Raw genomic sequence first — 26,725 nt, forward strand, 5'->3', positions numbered from 1 at the left:
CTCAGCAATAAACCTCACTGATATGGTCAACTAATCTACAATAGAAGAGACAAGAATAAACAAGGGGAAAAAACAGTCTTTTCAATAAATGGTGTTGGGAAAAGAGGACAACTACATGCAAAAGAATGAAACTGGACCAATTCTTAAATAACACACAAAAATCAACAAAATGTACTTAAATACCTAAATATGAGACATGAAACTATAAAACTCCTAAAAGAAAACACAGGCAGGGGCACCTGGGTGGCTCGGTGTGTTAAAACCTCTGCCTTCAGCTCAGGTCGTGATCCCAGGGTCCTGAGATAGAGCCCCACATCGGGCTCCCTGCTGAGCAGGGAGCTTGCTTCCTTCCTCTCTCTCTGCCTGCCTCTCTGCCTACCTGTGATCTCTGTCTGTCAAATAAATAAATAAAATCTTTAAAAAAAAAAAAAAGAAAACACAGGCAATAATCTCTTTGACATCAACCTTAGCAGTATTTTTCTAAATATTTCTCTTCAAGCAAGAGAACAAAAACAAAAATAAAACTATTAGGACTACACCAAAATAAAAAGATTTTGCATAGCAAAGGAAACCAACAAAACAAAAATGCAAACTATAGAATGGGAGAAAATATTAGCAAATAATATATCAATAAGGGGTTAACATCCAAAATATGTAAAGAACTTAGACAGCTTAATACCACCACCAACAAAAATTTTTAAAATCCAATTTAAAAATGGACGAAGGACCTAAATAGACATTTTTCCAAAGAAGACATCCAGATGGCCAACAAGCCCATGAAACATTAAACCTAACATCAATAATACTATTAAATATTATTAATGTTAGAGTAAAATATTGAGGCTAAGCTATATGCTGCCCATAAGAAACACTCTTTAAACATAAAGACAAATACCACATCGCTGGTCATGAGGGAAATGCAAATCAAAACCACAAGGAGATATCATCTCATACCTTTCAGAATGGCTATCATCAAATGGATAACAAATAGCAAGTGTTAGCAAGGATGTGGAGAAAGGGAAACCCTCATGACTATTGGTATGTAAATTTGTGCCACCACTATGGAAAACAGTATGTAGGTTCCTCAAGAAACTGAAAGTAGAAAGTAGAAATGTCATACGATCCAGTGATTAAACTACTAATTCAAAAAGATCTATGCACCCCTATGTTCACTGCAGCATTATTTGTAATAGCCAAGATACGGAAACAACTCACATGTCCATTGATAGATGAATGAATAAATAAGAAGCAGTGCATATATACATAAAGTACATATGATGTAATATTTACTAAGCCAAGAAAAAAGAAGAGATCTTGCCCTTTGGGAGAACACGAATGGCCCTAGAAGCTATTAAGCTAAGCGAAATTAGTCAGATTGAGAAAGACGATTACCATATGATTTCACTTATATGTGAAATCTAAAAAACAAAGCAAACAAACAACCACAAAAGCAGACGCATAAATACGGAGAGCAAACTGGTGGTTGCCAATGGGGTGGGAGGAGGGGGTGAACAAAATAGGTGAGGATTAGGACTTCCAGTTACAAGATTTAAAAGTTAGGAAGATGAAAAATGCAACATAGGAAATATAGTCAGTAATATAATAAAACTATAATTACAAATGATAACTACACTTACCACAGTGAGCACTGAGTAATGCACAGAATTGTCCAATCACTACGTGTACACAAGAAACTAATATACCATTGTATGTAACCTATACTACAATAATAATATTTTAAAAGAATTATATGATTACTTTTGGCAAAAATTTCTAAAGATGTAAGCCAACTAAGGGGACCTACCTAATGTTCTCCATTAAGCTCTCAAACTTACCTGCATCTGATTTCTCCTTCCTTCCCATTACAAACAGCCGCTTTCCTCACACCTAAGGTAAACTGCTTCTTCTATGATTAGGATCCCAGGTTTTATCTTCCAGAGGAATGATTTTTTTATTGTATTTTTTAGTGTAATTGACACACAATGTTCAATAATGTTCAATGTTACATTAGTTTCAGGTGTACAATATAGTGATTCGACAAGTTTGTACATTATGCTCTGCTCACCACAAGTGTAGGCTACCATCTGTCACCATACAACACTATTACAGTATCATTGACTATATTCCTTATGCTGTGCCTTTTTTTCCTGTGACTTATTCATTCCATAGCGGGAAGTCTGTATTTCCCACTCCCCTTTGCTCATTTAGCCCATCCCCCAAGGACAATGGTTCTTAACCATGGCTGCACATTTGAATACTTGGTGAGCTTTTATGTGAAGGAAGGAAGGAAAGAAAGAAAGAAAGAAAGAAAGAAAGAAAGAAAGAAAGAAAGAAAGAAAGGAGGGAGGGGAGGGAGGAAGAAACAGAGAGAGAGAGAGTGAAGGAGGGAGGAAGGGAAGGAAGGAAGGGAGGGAGGGAGAGAGGAAGGGAATAAAGGAAGGAAGGTATCCCAGACTCATTCCAGGAGGGAGTGAGGCTTAGGGAGGTGGGTGGGGAGGGAAAGAGACAGTGGCTGGGGCATGGGCATTTTTTCAAAGTTCTCCAGGAAATTTGAATGCACAACCAGGGTTGAGAAGCTCCACTCTAGAAAAGATTGGGCCATCCGTTATTCCCTCTGTGGGTGGTTCCCATTAAGTATTTAGTTAAATATTTAGACACAATTAAGTCTCCCACTCCAAAAATCCCTCCCTCCATACTGCTCTACTCAATATATCCCAAATTTGTCCACATGATGTATTACCCTTTATATTTTTGAATTCTATTTAATGAAAAGAATTTAATAACCTTTGCATCTATGTTCATGAAGAGTATTGGACTCTAATTATCTTATCCTCTTGTCTGTTTTATAGTATCAGGGTCATTCTGGTCTTATGGAATGTGTTGGGAAGCATCCTCTCCTCTTCCATTTTGTACAGATGCTTGTGTACAGTTAGTACCATTTCTTCCCACAATGCCCGATAGATCTCACAAGTGAAACTGGATGGTCTGAAATTTTCTTGATGGAAAGGTTGTTAACTTAAATTTTCTTTAATAGATATAGGGTTATTCATTCTATCTAATTCTTCCTGAGTAATATTTGGTGGTTTGTGTCTTTTTAGAAATCCATTTAAGTCGATGAACTTACTTATAGTTATTTATATATATTTAAATATATATATTTAATATATATATTTAAATACATATAATTTATATATAGTTATATATAATTGTCCTTTATTAACTCTTAATACCTATAGGAAGTGTACTCTCACTTCTGATATTGATAATTATTGCCTTAATTACTCCCTTTGCTCTTTTTTTTCCAGACCAGAATAACTGGGGATTTACTATTGTATTCAACTTCTCAGAGAAACTGGTTTTGTCCCATTTATTTTTTTGTATTCTTTTTCTGTTATCCAGGGGTTCATTGATTTCTTCTCTGATTTGTATTGTTTCATTTCTTCTGCTTACTTCGAGTTTCATTTGTTTTTCTTTTCCTACTTTCTTTTTTTTTCTTAGAATTTTTTTTTATCACAGAGTATTACAAACAAATGTAGAAGTATTGAGAATAGCTGAATGAAATTAATTTCTCTTCAACCAGTATAAACAATGACCAATATCAGGTGTCTATCCCTACCTACTTTCTACCTCTGCCAGAATTATTTGAAAAAAAAAAAATACAAGTTGAAATATCATTTCATCTACAGATGTTTCTATTTATCTCAAAAGTTCAGGAATCTTTCTTTGCCATATCATAATACCATTATCACACCTAATAAATGGCAATAATTTCTTAAAATCATTAAATATCCAAACAGTATTTTCACTTCCTTGAACTGTACATTTTTAGCAATTCTTTTGTTTGTACCAGGACCCATACTTCTTATAATTGGTTGACATGTCCTTTAAGTTTTCTCTCATCTATAGGCTGCCTCTATCTCACTTTTTCTTCCCTCTGTTCATGAAGAAATTAGGTAATTGTCCTGGAGTTTCCCACAGTCTGGATTTTGTTACTGCATTTCCAAAGGTGTCTTTTTTTTTTTTTACTTTTTTTTTTCTTTTCAGCGTAACAGTATTCATTGTTTTTGCACCACACCCAGTGCTCCATGCAATCCGTGCCCTCCCCAATACCCACCACCTGGTTCCCCCAACCTCCCACCCCCCACCCCTTCAAAACCCTCAGGTTGTTTTTCAGTGTCCATAGTCTCTCATGGTTCACCTCCCCTTCCAATTTCCCTCAACTCCCTTCTCTCCATCTCCCCTTGTCCTCCATGTTATTTGTTATGCTCCACAAATAAGTGAAACCATATGATAATTGGCTCTCTCTGCTTGACTTATTTCACTCAGCATAATCTATTCCAGTCCCATCCATGTTGCTACAGAAGTTGGGTATTCATCCTTTCTGATGGAGGCATAATACTCCATAGTGTATATGGACCACATCTTCCTTATCCATTTGTCCATTGAAGGGCATCTTGGTGCTTTCCACAGTTTGGCGACCGTGGCCATTGCTACTATAAACATTGGGGTACAGATGGCCCTTCTTTTCACTACATCTGTATCTTTAGGGTAAATACCCAGTAGTGCAATTGCAGGGTCATAGGGAAGCTCTATTTTTTAATTTCTTGAGGAATCTCCACACACTGTTCTTCAAAGTGGCTGCACCAACTTGCATTCCCACCAACAGTGGAAGAGGGTTCCCCTTTCTCCACATCCTCTCCAGCACATGTTGTTTCCTGTCTTGTTAATTTTGGCCATTCTAACTGGTGTAAGGTGGTATCTCAATGTGGTTTTAATTTGAATCTCCCTGATGGCTAGTGATGATGAACATTTTTTCATGTGTCTGATAGCCATTTGTATGTCTTCATTGGAGAAGTGTCTGTTCAGATCTTCTGCCCATTTTTTGATATGATTATCTGTTTTGTGTGTGTTGAGTTTGAGAAGTTCTTTATTGATCCTGGATATCAACCTTTTGTCTGTACTGTCATTTGCAAATATCTTCTCCCATTCCGTGGGTTGCCTCTTTGTTTTGTTGACTGTTTCCTTTGCTGTGCAGAAGCTTTTGATCTTGATGAAGTCCCAATCGCTAAGAAAATGTCGAAAAACAAAAATAAAACTGGCGGCATCACATTACCTGATTTCAAGCTTTCCTACAAAGCTGTGATCACCAAGACAGCATGGTACTGGCATAAAAACAGACACATAGACCAGTGGAACAGATTAGAGAGTCCAGATATGGACCCTCAACTCTATGGTCAAATAATCTTCGACAAAGCAGGAAAATATATACATTGGAAAAAAAAAAACCAGTCTCTTCAATAAATGGTGCTGGGAAAATTGGACAGCTATATGTAGAAGCATGAAACTCAACCATTCTCTTACACCATACACAAAGATAAACTCAAAATGGATAAAAGACCTCAACGTGAGACAGGAATCCATCAGAATCCTAGAGGAGAACATAGGCAGTAACCTCTTCGATATCAGCCACAGCAACTTCTTTCAAGATATGTCTCCAAAGGCAAAGGAAACAAAAGCGAAAATGAAATTTTGGGACTTCATCAAGATCTTTTCCTACTTTCTTAAGCTGAAAACTGAGATAATTTGTATGAGATCGTTCTTATTTTCTAAATATAAATGTTTAGTGCTACAAATTTCCCTCTAAATGCTGCTTTAATCAGTTTCTCACAAACATTCATATACTGTGCTTTTATTCCATTCAGTTCCTTCCATCTTTCTATTTTTATTTATTTTTTGACAAACAGATTACTCAGAAGTATGTTGCTCATTTTTCAAATACTGGGAGATCTTTCACATACTTGTCTGTTGTTATTTCTAATTTACTTTTGTGGTTGGAGAACATATATTTGACATGCTCCAAATCCCTCAACATTCACTGGGTTTATTATTGTGGTCCAGTATATATTCTGTCTTGGTAAAGTCCCATGTACACTTAAAAAGTATGTTCTTGTTTGACGACTGTTCTATAGATGTCAATCACATAAAGTTGGTTGGTAGAACTGTTCAAATCTTCTATATCTTTAATGATTTTCCCTCAACTTCTGTTATCAGTTAATGAGCGGGGGTGTGAGATCTCTGATTACATCTGTAGAAATTGAACCCAATGTCCATTGTGCCTTGCAGTTCTCTTTCCCTTGACTATGTCCTGGAACCTTTTCCCATGCAGCAAGCTGGGGTATCTTACTTAGGAATCACCTCATTTACTTTCTTCCTGAGAGATGTCTTAGGAATCTGGGTTTTCTATTGCTGAATAGTCAATGCAATTTTTTAAAATACATATTTTGTCTCTTTTTTTCAGATAGGAAGATAAGTCTGGACCCTGCTACCCCATCTTGGCTGGAACCTGAACTCTAAATAGTCAGTTTTAACATTAACTTCTTTTTGTTATGAGGCAATTAATTTTCTCTATTTTATTATGTTGCATTAGTCACCATACAGTCTTTCTCATCTATCTCTAAAATCACATAAATTCCTCTCCAAGATATCTCTTGGAGGTATCTAATTACTCTCTATTTTCATTGTCTTCTCTTTACTTCAAATGACCAACTTCTCCTCTTCGTTTGTTATAATCAGTGAGATTTTCCTCTACCAATTTTGCCTGAAAAACTTCCCAGCCCATTCATCAAAAAGAACTAAAGAATCCTTTGTAAAGGCACAGCCACATCATACCATGGTTTCAATCTTTAAAATTCCATAATGCTTCAGGGTGCCTGGCTCAGTTGGTTAAGTGCCTGACTTGATTTTGGCTCAGGTCATGATCTTGGGGTTCTGAGATTGAACCTAGTGTCAGCCTCCTTGCTCAGCATGAGTCTACTTGATATTCTCTCTCTCCCTCTCCCTCTGCCCCTCCCCACAGGCTCTCTCTCTTTCTCAAATAAATAAATAAATCTTTTAAAAAATGCAATAATGTTTCTGTTCATTCAAAGACACCATAAAAAGATGAGTAGGTAATCCATAGGCTAGAAGCTATTTCTAGTATTTGTTTAATATATATCTAATCAACAAATAATTATCCACAGAATATTGGAAGGTTTTTTTAAAAAAATTTAAAAGGGAACAAAATCAACCCCAAAGAAAAACTGTAAACCAGCCATTCACAGAAAATGACTCCCATACATATGAAAAGATGCTCTACCTCTTACTAACCAAGGAAATGCAATTTGAAACTATAATGACACCTTCCAGTAAAAAGGAAGGAGTTAGAAAGTCTGACAATATCAAGTGTTGGCAGTATAGAGGGCAAAAGGAATCACAAAATATTAAATGATACAGCATATCATTTGATACAACCATGCTAGGGAACAACTAAATTTGAAAATTTGCATTCCCCTCAAATTCAACAATTCTACTCTTAGTTCTTTAGCCAAGAAAACCCTGTACATAGACATATAAAAATACAAATATAAGAATATCCATAGCAGTATTGCTTCAAAAAGCAAAAGAAACATTTATGGGCTCATCAAAGAGAATGACTACTTACACTATGGAATATAATGCAGCAGTGAAAAGTGAACTAATGACAAAAACTGATACCATTATGAGTGAATCTAGCAAACACAAGAGAGAGCAGATACAAGTTACAGAAAATGTCAGGCAATGTAATATCAATTTTATAAAGCCTAGAAGTAAACACAATACTGTGTTTGCTTAGAGACAAACCCATCTTATTACAGTTTCCACAAAAGGGAATGTGAGATAAAATTAAGAGCTGATCTTAGAAAGCACTAGTTGGAGAAAGAGGAAGTGGAAGGGATAGGAAGGCAGCCAGTGAGAGGTACAATGTCAAGCCAGCTTCCATCATGGGTAGGGAGAGTTAAATCCTACAAAGAAACCCTATGCCCCAGGATATCTCATTGGAGGGGTGAGGGAGCTGGAGTAGTTGTGCACCAGCTTCTGTCTATCTTAGTTCAAAGGCTGCTGAGAGGACGTATTCATTACCTGGTACTTCTGGCCAGTGATGGGGGCAAAGTAGACTCTGATGGCCAGAGAAAGTCCTCAGGCAAAACAAAAAAAAAGTGATTGCTGGAAATTGGGAGTTGATCCCAAGACTGCACCAAACTACAAAGGGCAGGGCAGAGGGCTGGCAATGGTTGCTATAGGAACGGACTAAGAGTGTGAAACTGAGCAGGGGACTGAGACCACAGCATGAAATATAGTGGTTTTGAGGGTTGAGAAGGGCTTTGACCAAGGAGAGATATGCAAATGCCCTGGTCCTTATTCCTGAGGCCGGTAGGTGTATACCTGCAGGAAACAGCAGTCCAGCTCAACTAACTTTTGAGGTCCTGTTCACAAAGGTGAGGTCAGCATGCTGGGATACCACGGGGGCCTTCAGGATGCTTCCCATTGGCTGAGCTAAGGAGGCAAGAAGAAGCCATTACAGGAACCTGGGGCCGGGAAGAACATGGCTACAGAGAGGGAGCCAGGGCCCTAAGCAAACCCTCACTCACTTCATCCTCTAGCCTCCTGCTGGAGCACCCCTGGACGGATCCAAGAGGACACCAGCTGGAAGTGGAGAGGGGTCAGCCCTCTGGAACACAGGTCAGGCCAACAAGAGTGGAGACTATACCTGGAGGCAAAGAGATGTTGAGCACAGGTGGGGTGGGGTATATTTTTTTTCGTATTTTTTAATACCTCAGACATTGCTGACTACATGTTTAAAACATAGCTGTCACGTCTTCAGTTGCCTGGTACATAAACACCAAAGCCTGATAAGGCCTTCTGGTCCGCATCCCGCCTCAGCCCTCTAGTCTCAGCTTGTGTGGACTCACTGTCTCTCCTTTCTGTCACCACCTGTCTCCTTGGATGTACTCTCCTGCCTCGGGGTTTCTACACACACTGTTCCTTTGGCATCAAACACTTATCTCACCCCACCTTTCCTCACCCACCGTTACGTACACCTCAGGCTCCAATTTCAATGTCCCTGTGCCCTGAAACCACCAAAGTCCAGTGGTGAATACAGCCACACTTCCACTCCTTGCTTATGAAATCACCAGCACCATGCCCCCAAAATCCATCATCTCCTTGGGTTCTGGGGAAACAGAGGCAAAACAGGAAACCTGATTTTACTCATCATAGAGCTTTTGCTGACCCCACGGAGACAGACACCGCGTGTGAGACTCACTCAAAGAGGGAAGCCGGCCACCCTGGAATTAGCATTGTACCGTCCTGGAACCACTATTGTACTAGTGTTGGAAACCCTAGTATTAAAGTCTCTTGTCCAGGTGTTTCACCTCATGATTGTCACACAAAAATGTTTATTTAGCTCTTACACCTTTGTTCCTTCTAGAATCACTACCTGGCATCACTGCCCCCAAGAAAGGCAGCAGGGATCTAGGAAGGTCTCCAGTTACCAAAGCGACATTTACCTCTCAGGGAATCTGGGTTGTCTTTGGAAGGTGAGCTGTGTGGCTCCGGGGGTCCAGAAGACCCATGGAGGTACCGAGGAAACAAAACAAATTATAAAGCCAGAACGTGAATGCCTACTCGTTTGTGCTCTTCAGCTCCTGGAGGTGATGTGGGAGACAAAGTGTGCCATCCTTAACTGCAATTCTGTTTGAAGATGGTGCATCAGTGTGGCTAATATTCAGTCTCTGAACATCATCGGGTCAGCCCTCTGCAGTGAATATATTTCAGTATTTCAGAGCCTGCTTTTCCCCTGATCTACCGCCATATCCCTAGAGTCTAGCCCAGTGCCTGATTCACAGCTGGAGATTGACTAATTACTGAAATCCAGGGTCTGAAATTGGTGCCTGTCCACAGTTGAGGCTCTGTTGAATCCAGACACAGAAATAAAAACAACCTCGGGCCAGTAAAAGCACATTCCCAAAGGTCAATGAGAGGACAGAGGACACTCTAAGAACTTCAGCGAAACGAAGTGGTGAGAGAGCCATGGGATCCAGGATAGGGTGGTGGGAGTGAGCCAGAGGCCCTGCAGGGAGTCAGATCCTGAGACACCCTACCCTGGCATCCCTGGAGCTGAATTAGCTTTGGGGACAGGCAGATGGAGTGGCCCAGGGCTGAGTGATACCTCTCAGAAAACCCCCGGATAGGCCAGGTCACCGGCTCCTTCCTCTGCCAGGATCCCAACACGAAGGGCATCAGGCCACTGATCCACGGGGGCCTGGGGCTGCCACCGGAAGGAACCACTGGCTTATAAAAGGGTGATCCTTCTTTAAAGTTATAATCGATACCTGTTCCTTGCAGGAAATTGAGACAATGCAGAGAAGAAACACAATGAAACCAACACTTGCCCAAAATACCACCACCAGAAGATGACTCCTGCTAGCATTTCGAGTTTTCCTTGCACATTCCCTTTTCTGAAGTGCGTTGACTCTGTGTGTGTGTGTGTGTGTGTGTGTGTGTGTGTGTGTGTACATGCACGTTGCACGTGCTGCAACACGTGTTGTTATGTCCATGTTACAGGTGTTGGGTGGTTCTGTGTTGTGGGGGGGATATGAGTGTGAGCAGGGGTGCTGCATGTGAGTGTACATTGTATGGCTACACGTACCCTGTGTGTGTGTGTTATTTGTGTGGTGGACTGTTTCATGCGTGTGCATATGTGAGATGTGTGGCCTGATTGTGCCTTGTACATCCCGTACCACCTTGGGTGCACATGCAGTGTATGCACACGTGGCTGTATGTGTGGATGGAGCCTCTGTGGGCAGCAGCACAGGTGGATGGGCTGGGTATCGTAGTCATGGACAACATCATAGTGGAGGGACTTGGAATCCCTCTGTCATTCTCCATGATTCGATGATACCAATTCTGAGTGTTTCTTCCACAAACTGAAGACCTATGACAGGAGGTTACTATCAATACATAAACAGATCAGACGGAATTGGAGGAGCCAGGCTCTCCCGCCCCCTGAAGAGCCAGCCTGGAACCAGATCACCCTCTGGCCTCCAGGCAGGCAGGACCAGGGGCACATGTAACCTGGGGTGCATCCCGATGGGACGTGGAAGCAGCCCACGCCCAGGCACCAACACCCCACTAAGTGGCCCACGGGCAGCCGGCTCCCTCCCGGGTGAAAGCCTATGACCCTGATGACAGCTCAGAGCCACATTCTTTCCACGTTCTCTCCGCCTTTGCACCAGGGGGAAGAGATGGTTCAGGGCTGCGGGAAGGAAACATCACAGGTCTTGACCTCAGTGTGGCCCCCGAGGTGCCCGGGGACTGAGCATCCACTGCCCGGGAGGCTGAATCACAGTCATCTGGATGGTGCCACTGGTCCTGCTCAGACTTCCGTGCTTCTCACTGCCCAGACCCTAGAGCAAACACTGTACATGATGCCTGGCAGTGGACATGTTGCTTTTATCCACATGCATGCATCCTCCTGAAACAACTTGCCCAGGAGATATACTCATTTGGCCAAACCAGGAGTGCCTTGGGAGAGGTGAGGCAGTGAGCAACTCCAGATGACTCTGGGTATCTGGAGAGCTGGGTCTGGTGGGTTCACCTGGGAGTTTCTGAGCTTTAATCGCCAGGTAAGACTCTACTCTAGCATCCCATGGTTATTCAGGGACAGAACTCGCATTTAACCCAGCGGTTCTGGTCCCCCATGCCCCTATACCTTCTGCTCTACCAACACCACCCCAAGTGGGTGTGGCCTCCGGGTGATACCCAGCCCCCACTCATCCAAGTACAACCCCTCATCCACCAAGATTCCCCAGCTCCATGGACAAGCCAGCTCCCAAGTGCTCCCACTGGAGAGCTCTGAGCCGGCCACACCTTTCCAGGCGGAGAGCAATTTCTCTCCAAGACAGGCAGGGAACATAATAAATGAACAAGACCTTAAGGAAAAAGGAAAGCAAACCATATTTTTCTTTCTTTCGAGATAAAAATAATATGCCTGCACGTCAGAATCTCCCATGACAGAGCTAATGTCCAGGAGCAAAACGAGGGAAAAAAAAAAAAAAAAAACTCCTCCTCTTGCTAATGTGAACATAACGACAGGCCCTTCTGACGACCACATAGCCCCCCAAATCCCTCCTGAGTGGAGCTGAGCCGGGAGACCTCTGGGAGCTCTAGAGGAAATGCTTTCTTTTGCTTCATCTTACCCCTCTTCGTTAAGTGCGGCCCGGAAAATATCTGTAAAAATTAACCTAAAACTTAATGGCTTATGTAAGAATGCCTTAATAAAAATATGTTGGCAAGGTTATTGAACTGTACAGTTAAACCCCTCCCACTCGGTTCTTTTCAGTCTAATTTCTGTCTAAAGCTTATTCAGCAAACCAAAATGCCAATGCTCTCTTTCAATTTCCACTTCTTTGAACCTGCTAATTTACGAATAAGAAAGGATTTATTTGTGTTATTAGCTACATGTAACCTCTTGTTGAAGAAGTAGTTTTAAATACTGAAATCCTGAGATGCCCCTAGATCCACCAAGTATCTGAAGAATGACTTTGATTTTTTTCTGCAAGCTGTGTTTGATTTACATCAATTAGGGCCTCCACATAAGGTATCATATAACAGGAAGGCTAATAACCCAGAAATAACCTCATTAAAAGAGACAGCATATCAGTCTAAACAGAATGAACTCTAAGCAGAAAAATTAGTGACCTGGAAAGTAGCAGGAAGAGGTAATGGCAGTAGCAAGAAAAAAATACATTCCCGTTAGCGAGTCAAAGGAGAAATCACCAGCAATAAAGTAAAAATACAATAGAAGCAGAAGCAGAATATTTTTTTTGATGTCCTTAATCTATTCAAATCCTGGAACATACAATTTATTTTGCCCCAGTCAAAAATAATCTCTGAAATCCCACACACGTTCCTTGTAGCCTCGGACATGGAGATGCTACACCAGGCTGCACGTGTGTTGGATGCACTGTCTGCCCCTTCATGGCCCAGCAGGTTCTGGGGCTCTGAGGGTTCCCACCATCATGAACTGTTTTGCAGGTTGGCAAGCCTCTCTTTTGACTGTCACCCCCCTGATCCCAGTCCATAAAAGGTCTTTTCTCACACTGTGCTCTATTCTATGGCACAAACCATCAGAGAAACAACGTTCTCCCCCTCTGCCTGTCCATATGGATTCCAAGTGCCCTCCCCTGGATTCCCACACTGTGAGAATTTTATAAATAATAAGTTTGCCAAGAAAATGCATGAAGCCTTACACATGTGGTTTGGCTGATGAAAGAAAGAAAGAAGAAAAGAAGGAAGGAAGGAAGGAAGGAAGGAAGGAAGGAAGGAAGGAAGGAAAAAGAAAGGGAGAGGGAGGGAAGGAGAAGGAAGGAAGGAAAGAAGGAAGGAAGCGTGGAAGGAAGGGAGTAGAAAGGGGGAGCTTGCTTCAGAGGTAGATCATTTCTACGTGCAACAATTTGAAGGAGAAACTAGACATGTCACCCTTGAATGACTGGTACCTGGAGAGTCTGGCTCCCCATGGGCGGTCTTATATGACTGCATTCAAGCAGTGCCCAGGTCCTGAGCTAGCAGCACCAGGACTAAGTCCAGAAACAGCTAAACTCTCCACTGATATGTGTTGTTATGCAGCAGACTAAGAGGGCAGTTGCAGCTGGGTTGATGAGAACATCCTAATCATCTCTTACTCAGAATTCCAGACAGAAGTCTCTTCTCAGGGACCTTTGGCTTTAGAGTAACTCCTCAGCAGCAGGAAACTCAAGACCTTACACCCTTGCTCAAGCCAAGCAAAGAAAGAGGAAGGACGCCGTGAAGAGCAGGAATCAGAGACCACACTGGGGTCTCCTCCAGGGCTTGTGGGATTTGGGACCAATATGGAACTCCCCTGGTCATTGAGTCTGTGTCATTCCTCCCCTACACCACCCTTCTGCAGCAGGTGGGTCCATCAGCAAGCCCAGCACATCCCTGCCCTCTCCCCTTTGTCCTCATGCCCTTTTCTGACCCCACTATCCCCACCCAGAGCCCTCCTTCCTGGACTCCCATCCTCAATGACACAGCACTCAAGCACCAGCTCCCCTGCCTTCCTGAGCCCTCAGGCCAACATGCTCTCTGTCCCTTCCAGTCTCACCATCTACCCTAACTCCTGAATCATGAGATCCTTCTCTTCTTTTATTTGCCATTGTTGTTGCTGTTGTTGTTCCTTAACGATTCCCAATTGATGGCTAGGGCCAACACTGCTTCTCTAGGACAGTGATCACAGATTGGGCTCCTGTGTGGGCTAGGCAGTGGGTTCGGTGCAGGGGCCTGATTGAGGACATAGGCAGTGGCAGGGCTGAAGGGGGCAGCTGATGCCATGGGGTGTGGTTGAACCAAGGCTGCCAAGTATTCTCTTTTACAAAAAGAAAAAAAAAATCAAAACAAGCAATCAGGATTTTTGGAATCTCCTAGGAAAGTGGCTTTATGCATGCGTTGGCCAGTGAGAGTCTTCTGGTGGCCACCCCAGCCCTTGGTCTGGAGGCTGTGTGCACTCCCCCAGGAGATGGAGAGCAGCTCTCACGGGGCGGCAGGTGCCCACCTCTCCCACAGTCCCCAAGGCGATGGCCCAGGGCTGGGCAGATGTCACAGGCTGAGGACAAGCAGGAGTCAGGGGGAGACCAGGCGTCCTCCCCCATGCTCCCACCCTTAGGGTAGGGCCATCTTGGCTTTGCTCACAGCATCATTAAGGCAGAGAAAACAACCATAAACGGTTTCATTCGACTCTGAGGATTGCCGGAAGAGCTAAGAGCTTCTTAAGTAGATCCCTTCCAAGCCATTTGGGCCCCTCTATAAATAAAGCTTTAGACAATTTCGGAAAAGCATATTTATTTATCTGAGAGATCACAAGGGCTCCTTCGGTGCATTTAGCCCTGCAGTGTGATCCACAAGCACTTAGCTCCCTTCCACCTAGTTAGGCCTCTTCCCGGGCAGCAAACGTGAGGTTAACCCCTTGGACGAGCAGACGCCTGACACGAAGCAGTCCTCCTCACAGCGGGCCCCGCTCCGATCCGAGCCATTAACAGGGAGGCGGCAGCAGATGCCAAGGGGAAATTATTAATAAGCAGTGGCTGAATGACTCCAAGCCAGCGAAAACATTTCGAAAGTGGCTAACGGCTAAAGGAAAGGGGCGGGAAGAAGGGAGGAGGAGACCAGGCTTGCGTTGTTCTCCAAACAACTGGGGGTGGGGGGTGGTGGTAAAAAATAAAGAAAGGAGAGGAAAGAAGAACAGGGAGATGCAGACATGGGATTACGAAGAAAACAGTCCTCCCCCTCACTGGATTTCAACAGTTCTGTTTTGTTTTGGTCAAACTGTACGGAGGAAATCCTTCTCAGCCTCAACTCTATCAATAATGAGGGACTGGAAAGTTCTTTATCTTCGGGGGCTGTCCTGTGAATTTTAGGATGCTTTGCTGCTTCCCTGCCCTATACCCTCTAGATGTTGATAGCAGTCCCCTCTCCTGGCTGGACAGCCAAAATGTCTCTGCACAGGGACAAACATGGCCTGGGGAACAGAACCATCCCTGGCTGAGAACCACTGGACAGGCTTAAAGAGAAAAGTGAAAATCAATGCAGGAAAATTAAACAGTGGAACAAGAGCCTGGCAGAGAGCCAACCAGGGTCTAAGCCCAAGCCCCACCACTTCCATGGTGACCTTAGTCAAATTACGTCACCTCTGGGTTTCGATTTTCTCATCCACAAAATGGGGTGGTGCTTAATGTCATAAACCATAAAGCAACGACAAAAGGTTTTTTTAGAGTGAAAATATTTTTCATATGATGTCCTTAGCACAAAAGTCGACCACACAACCGGAGATCAGATATCACCCACTATGGCAGTAATCGTTATCATCAGCATACGGAAATGGTCTCTTTCACAATCTAACACACTTTTTCCAATCCCACTAGCCAGTCCTCCTCCCTCACAGGTGGATTTTGCTGTGGGGAAGACTGACTAGTAAGACTAAGTCCTCCCTCTCCTATCCCCCAAACCAAAAATATTCCACAAAGGCTTGCCACAGACACTTAAAATATTTGTATTAGTCATAGAATGGTCAATTGTCGGTGACTGGAATCAACTCTTAGAAGAAGAATGTTCCAGAATACTGTGGGTCAGCTCCAGATTCCAGAATCACAAAGGGTAGTTGTAGAACCATGCTCACCAAAGGGCAGGATCAGGGTGAATCCGGGGGCTCAGTAGCAGGGATGACACCTTGCCCCATCCGAGCACAGCATTTGAAAAAACTCTGTGCTGATTTCTTCCCCACTCTGTTCTTGAATCACCCTGCTCAAGGTTCAAAATCCCAAGAGAGAGGATAATTGACTAGGTTGGGGCCACACACTCACCCCTGGCCTGGGTGGGATGCAGGGCACCTTGTCCACGGGCCTACTAAGGCTATCCACAGTGGATAAGGGGAAGGGTCCTTTGCTGGAAGGAAATTGGAGAGTTGTTACCCTCTGAAAAACAACAGTATGGTGGGCAGTGAATGGGCCAGAGCAATGAATGTTTGCCATACTCTGTACCCAAGAATGCACCCATCTGCCCTGCACAGAAAGCAGAAGTATTTACCCTGACCTAGATGGACTGCACACTCCATCAGGACCTCCCAAATAAGTCTGCAGCCTGAGACTAGCCTGACATCCCAACAGAAGCAGGTGATGTCGTCCTAGAAGGTGCGAGGCTAAGGCCAGCCCTTCTGCTCAGCTTCCTCCCATCCCACTCTGACCTCCCCACACACTTCATTCTCATCAACAGCAAACAGGAGCTTGATGAAACCACACCCAGAAACAAGTCCAGAAGCTGATGAATCCATCGTCTCCTTCCGGAATTAAACCCACAGAAGGGCACAGGAACCAACATGGCCTCCGTGGGGCCGATGCTAACATTGAGCCAGGCAGAACGCGAGGGCTGGCGTGTTCGAAACGATCGATCTGCCAAGAAGTGAGACAACCTGAGAGGCATCTTTCTGCTGAGGTTACCACTTAACCCCGGAAGATGCTTTGGGCGCTCAAGTGTGGCATGAAAGCTTCCCTTAGATGGCAGGATAAGGGGAATGTGAGACACGCAGAGAGAGTAACTTGGCACCTGAGATTTATTAATATTTTAAATGTGGAAGGCCCGCGTCCCAGGGCTTACTCAGTGCTCGCTGGGGAAGAATCCAGGTAAACAAACTCCCATCACCAAAAACAAAACCTCACCTCTGCGTCTCGTTCCTCCATCAGATAACGACGGTGAGCTAATTATTAGGATATAAGCACGCTCGCATCCTTCAGACAGACAAATGAAGGGGTTTAACTATATATCTGTTGTTTCTCCATCATAACATCCTTGGGGACAAAACTGAAATCATAATTTTATTAATGACCCACAGAAGAGATTGGATCAATTTTTCCATAGACTCAGAATTTGGCAATGAAGAGATCAGACTGAGAGTCGAAGAAAAAGAAGAAAAGGAAACTGGGGACGCTTTGTTCTCCACACAGAGTTTTTTTCTACTCAGATGGATCTGAAAGGGAAATAAAAATAATCAGAGGTCATTTGTTGGGCAGGTTCTGGCTCCAGGGTTCCCTGGGATTTGTTCAAAGGAAAACTGTCCTCCCACATGCCCCTTGCAGAGATGGCTTGGCCTGCGTGTACCCACGTCAGTCAGTCCAGGTGACAGGGATGTACGTCACTGAAGGCTGTGGCTTCCCTCCCCACAAGCTACTTGCATCTCATGGTGAATGCTGGCGCCATCAGTCATGACAAGCGAGAGGAGAACATTCCTGCTGAACTTCAATAATCTTAGCCAAGAGGAGTGAAAAGTCAGGCTCAAATTGGTCAGTTTAAGAATCAGTTTGCCTTGCCTTCTTTTTTTTTTAAACTATTTTTTATCTGCCTGTAGCAGAATCAGTTAAGATACTCCAGGGCCTTTAAAGACCATCTCCTGCCAGACTGTGGGCTGAAAGGAGGGACCTTATTAAGGATAATATTTAAAAAGAACATCTGACACCATATTCCATAATTAGACTTTGCATTTCGTACATGTACTCCGAAGGCATCTGATAGCTTATTTGGGCCTTAGGACTGGGGCCACCGAGCCTACAGGTGATTCTCCCCCTGACATTCTCTCTCAGAGGACAGGCATACCTGCTGAAGAGCTTGGGTCAGGAAGACCTCCATCTCCAGCCCCTTTTTTTGCTCCTCCCTGCTCTGGCCCTGCACTTGGAGCTAACATCTATTGCAGCTGTCCCCTACTGTCCACTCTGGATGACACCTGCTTTCTTGCTAGGCCACCACCACTGCCATGCGCCAGAGCTCTGAGATCCCACTCCACCCAGCATCTGGTCCAGATGGCTGCCTTCTGGAGATGTCTTAGGTGAGTGAAGGAAGCTGCTTGAGTGGGATCAGCCCAGAGGCAGGGACAGAGCTGAGGCCAGGGGACCCAAGGCCAAAGAGAACAGTCACCAGCCATTTTCATCATGTTCCATTACCTGTAAAATGGGGATGATCATCCACGGTGTTATCATAGGAGGGCCAGTTAGTGTAGTCTCTGTGACAGCCCGGAGATCCCAGCCTAGTGGGCGAGGAGGGATGCTCCACGCACATGTCTGGACCCCCCATGCACATATCTGGGCCCCCCACACATATCTGGACCCCTGTGTCAGATCCTGTGCTGGGTTTTGCTTTGAACAGAGAGCCTAACTACAAGACCTGATAGTCCCAAACCGCGTCTTGACATCAAGCTTCAATTTCCCCTGGTGTGTCCCTAAGTAGGTCAGCTGCTGCTACTCTCCAAGGTCCTCTTCATTTGGACTGAGAGTCTCATGGAGAGAGAAATCAGCTCCAGTGCAGAGGGAAAGAATGGTGATCAGAAAAGTTTTCTCGAGAAGAGGCAGAGCTTGTCCACGCTGTGTTCCCATGGCATGGGTGTCCACGTCCATGAACTTTGCCCACCTCCCCAGCAGACAGTGGCCCTCTCCAATGCAAGAACTCCTCCATTGTCACCTGGATATGACACTTACCATGTGTCCCTTAAACATGACAGAAGTAGCAAACAGCTGGAAAATCAAACCTAGACTGACTTTGCATTCTCTCAGGAAAGCCAGAAATTTTATACATTACATTTGATTGCCTTCTGGGGATGCATCCCCTTGCGGATTCCCCAGGATCTTTACCATGTTCCCTAGTCTTATTGCCCACCCACTATACTCATTTATATTACCTGAATGGCCCAGGCAGGCCTGTGCATTTGCTACCCCAGGAATAAGTAAATGAAAGATAGGATTCTGATAAGAAAAAATAAATATAAAGACAGTGGCAAAATGGAAGGCTTGATGTAGGGGGCAACCCCTGGCATATTTGGGAACAGCGAGAAGCCATCTGGGGCCACCACAAAGGAAAGACTGTGCACAAGCAGGCAGGTGAGAGTCTGACTGTAAATCAAGGTGGGATGGGACCTGCTTTCTGGGGCCAGGACACTGGAAATCTGACCTGGGCCCAAAGTTACCCCAAACTAACATTCTAACTCTACCTTGGCATTTTTGTCCCATCTGCAAACCATCTGTTTGAAAATTTACTTCTTAAAAAATGTGCCTAACTTAAAAAATTACCCTCATCCTAAACAATGAGCTCTATCAAATTCATGATTCTCATATGCTAGTTATGTTTCTGCTGAAGGGGTACCGGGTGGCTCAGTCAGTTGGGCATCCAACTCTTGATTTTTAGCTCAGGTCATGATCTCGGGATCGTGGGATCGAGCAACACATAGGACTCTGCACTGAGTGGGGAGTCTGTTTGAGATTCTCTCTCTCCCCCCATTCACATGCTCTCACTCCTCTCTCTCTCTCAAATAAATAAATCTTAAAAAAAATTAAAATATTACCACAAAAGCCCATCTGCTACAACCTGGAAGTACTTAACCCACTGAGCCAGGGATCCAGGTTCCACACTGGGAAGCAACCCTTAGTCTTTCTTTTGTCAAAAAGCAAGACTGTTCAAAGCCTCTCACTTAAATGAAGGCACCGTTTTTGGCAAAAAAAGTCAACCTTAATAGGTATGTCTTTTCTCAGCTCTTTCAGTTTGGGTTGTAGAATCCCTTTTACTTTTCACCTCTAAATCCCCTGACTCTCTGAATTGTGTTTATTCTTCTGAGCCTTCCTCCCCTCTCCCTGTAAGTTCGTCCAACCTTTCCCTGCCGACCTACACAGCATGAGTGCGGTTGTATCACCTGAAGCTCAACATGGCAACAACTGAACTCATTCTGAGTAGACTGGAGCCAGCCTGGGTTCAGAAACCAGCTGCTTCCACTCAACACCTGTGTAGCTTCTCTTCTTTGGGCCCCCATTTCACTATCTGTAAAATTGCGATGATAATACTATCTCCCCGATAGAGTCCTTAGGCCAAGTTAAATGAGTTAATGCATGCAAACACTTAGAACAGTGCCTGGAACATAAAAATATTCACTATGTATGAGCTATCCTTGCAGTTACTACCTATTATTATACCCTGCTAAATAGCTTTCCCAAATACCTCATGCTTCAAAGTTCTCAAGTTCAATGACTTCCCTCCTTCTCTGACATCTAGCTTTGCTATCTCTTCCTGGGAGAAGACCATGGGATTCACCCTCTCTGTCCCACTGTATTCCCATTCCCAGACCATTCTCTGTTTACTTCATTCTCAGCTCAGGGCATCAGCCTTCAGCAAACTGAGTCTCTTAGATCTCACCCACATCCATCCAACTTGGCTTAGATCACCTTTCTGCTCCTCTCTCTGGAACCAGCCAACATTTCCCTGTGTCCTAACCACTCAATAACAAACTTTCTGATGGGCTTCTAAGTTCCACTGTATTTGGCCTCACATAGGCCTGTCACTCATATTTCTTTTTTTTTTCTTAAATATTTTATTTATATGTTTGTTTGTTTATTTATTTAAGAGAAAGAGCATGGACGGAGGAGGGACAGAGGGAGAGGCAGACTCCCCACTGAGCAGAGAGTCCCCCATGAGGCTGAATTCCAGGAGCCCTATGACCTGAGTCACAAGCAGAAGCCCAAAAGACAGAGCCACTTGGGTGCCCCACCCATATTTCTTAATATCCCCACATACACTGTCCTCCAGAGTCAGATCTTCCCACCACTCCCCAAGTGGGTATGCTCAGACCACCTCTGCACATTTCCCAATGCTCTGCTCCCACCCAACTTTAAAGCTCCCTTCATGGTTATATAACCAAGTCCCTGTCTTCAAAGAGCATATGACTCTCATTGCTGCTTTTATATTCCAAAGAGGTGGCAGGACACCTGGACTCATCCTCCATCTCTGTTGTCTGATGCTTTGGGAAAAGAACCCAGCTAAGCTAATCACAGACTTTGGGCAGCCACCATGATTGGTCCAAGTGAGTCAGCTGAGCCAATCAGAGTCAATCTATAGACTATAGTGATTGGTCCAATTGACCAGCTGAGCCCATCAGAGACACTTCTGAAGAGTTTCTAACTGGAGCTCCTGGGGTAAGCTTCCTACCACTGGGAGGCAAGCCTCAGAACTACCTGGGAAAAGGTGCTAGTCTTGTGGGGAAGGAACAGAAAGTCCTGAGAGGATCAGTTTCTCTGATTCCAGAGGCTCCTGGCCTCTCTATGAATTCTCATGGAAGCAACTCCAGAATCCTGCCAATAAATAACAACCTGCCTTTTTAAAAAAACTATTTAGAGTTGGTTTATATTTTTGGGAAGTAAAGAAAGCTTATAATCCAGTCTTGATTAAGTGTATATATTTTTTGCCTGTAGTTGTTCACATATATGAGTCATCTCTATCCATAAGGGACGGGATTGTGTCTCATGCTTCACTTATTTCTCCCTCGGTAACTTGCACAATCTTGGGCACAAAGCAGATGCTCACTAAATACTTATGCCCATAGGGTATGTTACAGCCAGCTTGTAGGTCCAGTTGCAAAAAGGAAAATTCTGCATTATCTAGAGCTAGCCTACAGGAACACCAGTCACAAATGTGCAAGAATTGAGTCACAGAGAATTATGGTTTTCTCAGTAAAGGTTGCTTAAAACAAAAGCCCATTTATCTGCCTGCAGAAGACATTTAATCAATTTACATGAGGGATTTCAAAATTAGTCAGACTGTAATGAACTATGAAATACTGATTAATGCATTTTTGCAATGTTTGATTAGAAACTTAACACGTGTGCTAGCACATTTTCACCATTACAGCATTTATATGTTAATATTTTGTTTCTTACCATTGCCAGAATAGGTATTTTGAATAGCAGAACTGAAGTGTATTTCTGTTTAACAAGATGTGTTGTCCTTCTACCAGGAAGTGCTTCTTGACGCTAAAAAGGTGTTTCACTTCTGCAGGGTGGAGGGGACTGGCTCATGAGGTACATTCAGTTTGGAGCTGATTATTAGCTGTTAAATTATTTGGAAATCCTCCAGAAACAACTAGGAGAGGAGGCCACCAATCTCCCACAACCAGGACTCCTCCAAAAGAGGAACTATCCCAATCTGATGATCCTGATTTTATGAGATGGAAAGAACTGAATTCTTTTGGCCAGAATTTGAATTAAGCACCACAGACCAAAATGTTTACTACATTCCTTGGCAGGCCAAGGAAATTAACTTTTAACCAGAAAGTTTAAAAAAAAAATCACCTTGAACTTTATAGAGACTACGGGTTTCATTTTGGATGCCTGCAGAGTGGTGTCTCTGAAGGCACGTGAGTGTCTTTTATGTAACTTGAATGCTCTTTCTCCTGGCAAGATCAACCAACCCAGAATAGCCAGTGAAGTTGGAGTCTTGAAAGGGACAACATTCTGAATTGCAAGAATCCAATCAGTTAGAAGTATGACCTTCCCAGTTTTTATTACTTAAAACACATCCTACTGGTTCACATGCTCAGACCTCGAAAGACCTCGAAAGAGGCGGATTGACACACACCCAAGTGTTAAAAATTAGCCACTAAAAGAATTTGAAGATGGGTCCCCACAGTATGTTTCTTAAAAGTATCACCGTGCAGATCACAGCCCCAGCCATGAGATGATCTGACAAATGCTGGTTTTGAAAAGTTCTCCAGGGGAAGTCCCATGTCCACAGAGTGGGCTAAGTTCAAAATAAAAATACACAATTGCGCTCCCATGGAGAAGAGGAAGAGGTCCCACATGTGAGTGTGCACATGAGTGCACGTGGTGAAAGGAACACACATCCCGATTATCCCAAGTGCCAGCAATTATCTCGCATTTAGATTTTAAACCTCCTTAGAATTTTAAAAATCATTATTTTGCAGATAATCTTAGATCTCTTAGATCTCGCCATTATTCTGATTCATTAGCAAGGCATACTTATTAGGATCTTAAAATAACCAGGCTGCTGGACATGTAAAAACATGTTTCTTGCCGTCATGACAACCAAATAACAACAATAATGCTCACATCCGAATGACTATGGGGAACAAAGTTATTGTGCCTGAATATAGATAAGTTAATTATGGAATCATCAAAAGAACAACCGCTCTGTCAATGCAAAGATGATTCTAAAATAATCAATAACGACAATCTGGTTTGGTAATTGGCTATTTGTTTCCAATATGGGATCTCCGTTTAGTCCGCATGGAAATGCAGCAGGCTGTTCAGCTACGAGGAGGAGGGGGAAAAAAAAAAGGAAAATCTTTCAGTTTAGGGTTGGTGGTTGTCAGTAGCAACAAATAATGGAAAATTGCCATCTGGCTTCTTTTTTTAAATGAGATTTGAATAATCAATTTAATAATGGATAGAGCACTTGCTTACAGGAATAATCCATTGTCATCGCTGGGGAAAAAAGAGAAAAAAAAACTTTGGCACAGAAGACAAAGCTGTGCAGTAGGACTATAAGGTAAAGCAAATAAACATCTACGTACATGCCGCAATTTTTATTTTCACTGCTGACTTTACATAAACTAGAGAATAACTCTTCCTTCTATATGCTTAGCTCTTCACATTCTGTGTTTAATAGTCAGGACAAAATCTACAGAGCAGTTGGCTTGCTATAGGCATTCAACTCTACTGATGGCTCATGGAGGAGATGACACACACCAACGGGAGATTGTCACGTGACATACAGTGGGAAAGGCCCGATTTCAGCAGAACGGAAGAAATCAGATTGCATCTGGCTGGGGTGTGTGGGTGTGTAAGTGTGTGTTTCCTGTACACAACTGGACCGGAGGAAAAGACTATTTAGGAAAGTAGGCAAGGATGACACCAGGGTTCAGGGTGACTCATTCATTTATATGCTAGCAATGAAAATAGCCGGAAAGGTATTCCTCACCCACGCAAAGCAGGAATGATGACACCAGAGTATAGGGCTTGTGTCATACCGTTATATGTTTTTCTAAAATGAAATATGCATGTGCGGTATCCCATTGGCCTCAAAAGATCCTTGAATCTTTTACTAAGAAAGTTACCATGTGGTCTGAAGGAGAAATAGGGGGTGGATTCCAGGCCCTGCCAATTTTTGGAAAGCAGAATTCAGTCTCCACACAGCACGTCCGGGGGCTGCTGACCTTTCTGACTAGGAGGTGGGGGTTTCTCATGACTTCCCTCGCTTGAAAACATGAGGCTATGAAGTGGGATTGCCCTGCTGAGCCCCTGTCTGGCTGTTCTTTCTCTGAAACCCCTAATCCACCCGGGAAAGTTCTCTTTCATCCTGCACTGATTTTTCTCCTCAATCTTTGTCATTCTAGAACTCCCCCTCTGAGGCGCACAGTGTTTGCCTTTTCTCTGAGGAAAGACTCTTTGCTGTTCACCTCTGCCCCTCCCCCAGCCCAATCTACTTTTAATTCACTCCCAGGAGACCAGCAGCGACTCTGGCCATCCCTGGGTCAGGGTCCCATTAACTCCCTTCCTTCATCGGGGATGTTGAAGCTGCTTTACTTTCATGCCAAAGACTCCCTCTGGGATGTGATCTTACCTCAGACATGCTGGTGCTTCCCTGACCCCCAAGGCACGTCCACCCCACTTCTGCCTCATGTCTGGCCTTGGACCACGGGGTGTTTTGTGAAGTCTCAGATCTGATCAAGTCCTCTGCACATCTCTACAGACCCTCCTTGTGGCTGGGGCTGGTGACCGCCCTGGCCAGAGCCCCACCCGCAGTGACCACGCACACTTCCCCTGTGGTCCCTACTTCTGGAAAGAGCAAAGGCAGCAGGCACAATGTCGTCCATCCACCCACAACTGTCTGAGCCACCCCAACTTGGACCATCACTACCCGGACTTCTGTGGCAGGGTCAGGGACCTGGGATGATTTCAAACACACTTTCACGTCCTCATGATCACAAATAGATTCAGTCCAAACAGAAACTCCCATCCCAAAGAAACAGGTGTTTTCTGCCCTTCCAGTCCCGATGCCTTCCTCACACTCGATCCCTCCATCACTCCCTCTCCAGATCCCCAAATGTCCTCTCATTCCTGCACCTTCTGTCTCCTCCTCCCCACGGGCCTCTTCTCCTATCTCCTGGAATGCTCAGGTTAACCCTGTCTGAAGAGGAATAAAAATGTCCCTCTGTCCTCATTGTAGAGGCTGAAAGGGGCAGTGGACAAGTCAGGTCAGGGCTCTGAGAGAGACACTCCCATTTCATGTGCCTCCCCGGACCTGAGCGCTCAGAGGGTAGGTGTATTAGTCTGCTCCGTCTGCTGTAACAAACTGCATATTTTCTCTCAGTGCTGGAGGCCAGAAGTCCAAGATCAGGTGTTGGCAGCTTTGATTTCTCCGGGGGCCTCTCTCCTTGGCTCGCAGATGTCCATCATCCCCTTGGTCCTCACATGGCCTTTCTTCCATCTTCCATCTCTTTATGTCCAAATCTCCTCTTTTTCTAAGGACATCAGTCAGATGAAATAGGGCCCACTCTAGAAGCCTCATTTTAACTTAATTGCCTCTTCTATAGGTCCCGTCTCCAAATACAGCCACCTTCAGAAGCATGGGGTTTAGGGTTCCAACATACGTAAGTGTTGAGGGGGATACAAATCAGCCAGTGAGGAAAGGAACCCAGCAGGTCACATTCCTGGGGGACCTAAGAGGTCTGGGACAAGAAGAGGAAAGAAGCTTGAGTCCCTAAGGCCAAGATAAGAGGGGTTTAAGCAGGAGCACCTGGGTGGCTCAGTCAGTTAGGCATCTGTCTTTGGCTCAGGTCATGATCTCAGGGTCGTGGGATGGAGCCCCACATCGGGCTCCCTGCTTAGTGGGGAGTCTGCTTCTCTCTCTCTCCCTCCTCCTCCCACTCATGCACTGGCTCTCTCTCCCTCTCAAATACATAAAATCATTTTTAAAAAAAGAGTGGTTTAAGCAGTAAGGACTGACCCCCAGAGATCAGAGCTATGGGGTAGGCAGATGAGGCCGAGCAGAGAGGAAATCCCAAGACCCAGGAAGCAGGCTGTCCCTGGGGCCCACGAAAAACAGAGTCAGCAATGTGGGGCTGGAAGCCGGATCAGCAGGTTCTGGGCAGCTAAGAGGAGAAGTGAAAGCAGAGGGCAAGGGCCTAGAGAAGAGTCTTGTGGGAAACTAAGCACTAAAAAAGAAAGAGGCCAGGGAGAGGGTCAGGCTGAGGATATGAAATTGGAGTGAAGGCTAATAATTTCTGTAGAAGAAACCAAATGGCCAGAAGGTCAAACCAATGTTGTTTATTCAGTTGGTAACTACTACGGCTAAAAACCAAAAACATTAGTATAGAGAGAAGGAACTAGAAGTTCAAACCACGTTTATTACGAGGATCCCGATACTAATTATTGTTGCTTCTTTGTGTATCAGAGATCCAAGGAACAACTTCCGCGGGGAAAATTTAGACACGTCGGTAAGCCCTCACCATCACTGACGGATTCAGTTAAGCCAC

Source organism: Lontra canadensis, unplaced genomic scaffold, assembly GCF_010015895.1.
Source record: "Lontra canadensis isolate GAN:19392208 unplaced genomic scaffold, GSC_riverotter_1.0 scaffold208, whole genome shotgun sequence".
NCBI classification, from domain to species: domain Eukaryota; kingdom Metazoa; phylum Chordata; class Mammalia; order Carnivora; family Mustelidae; genus Lontra; species Lontra canadensis.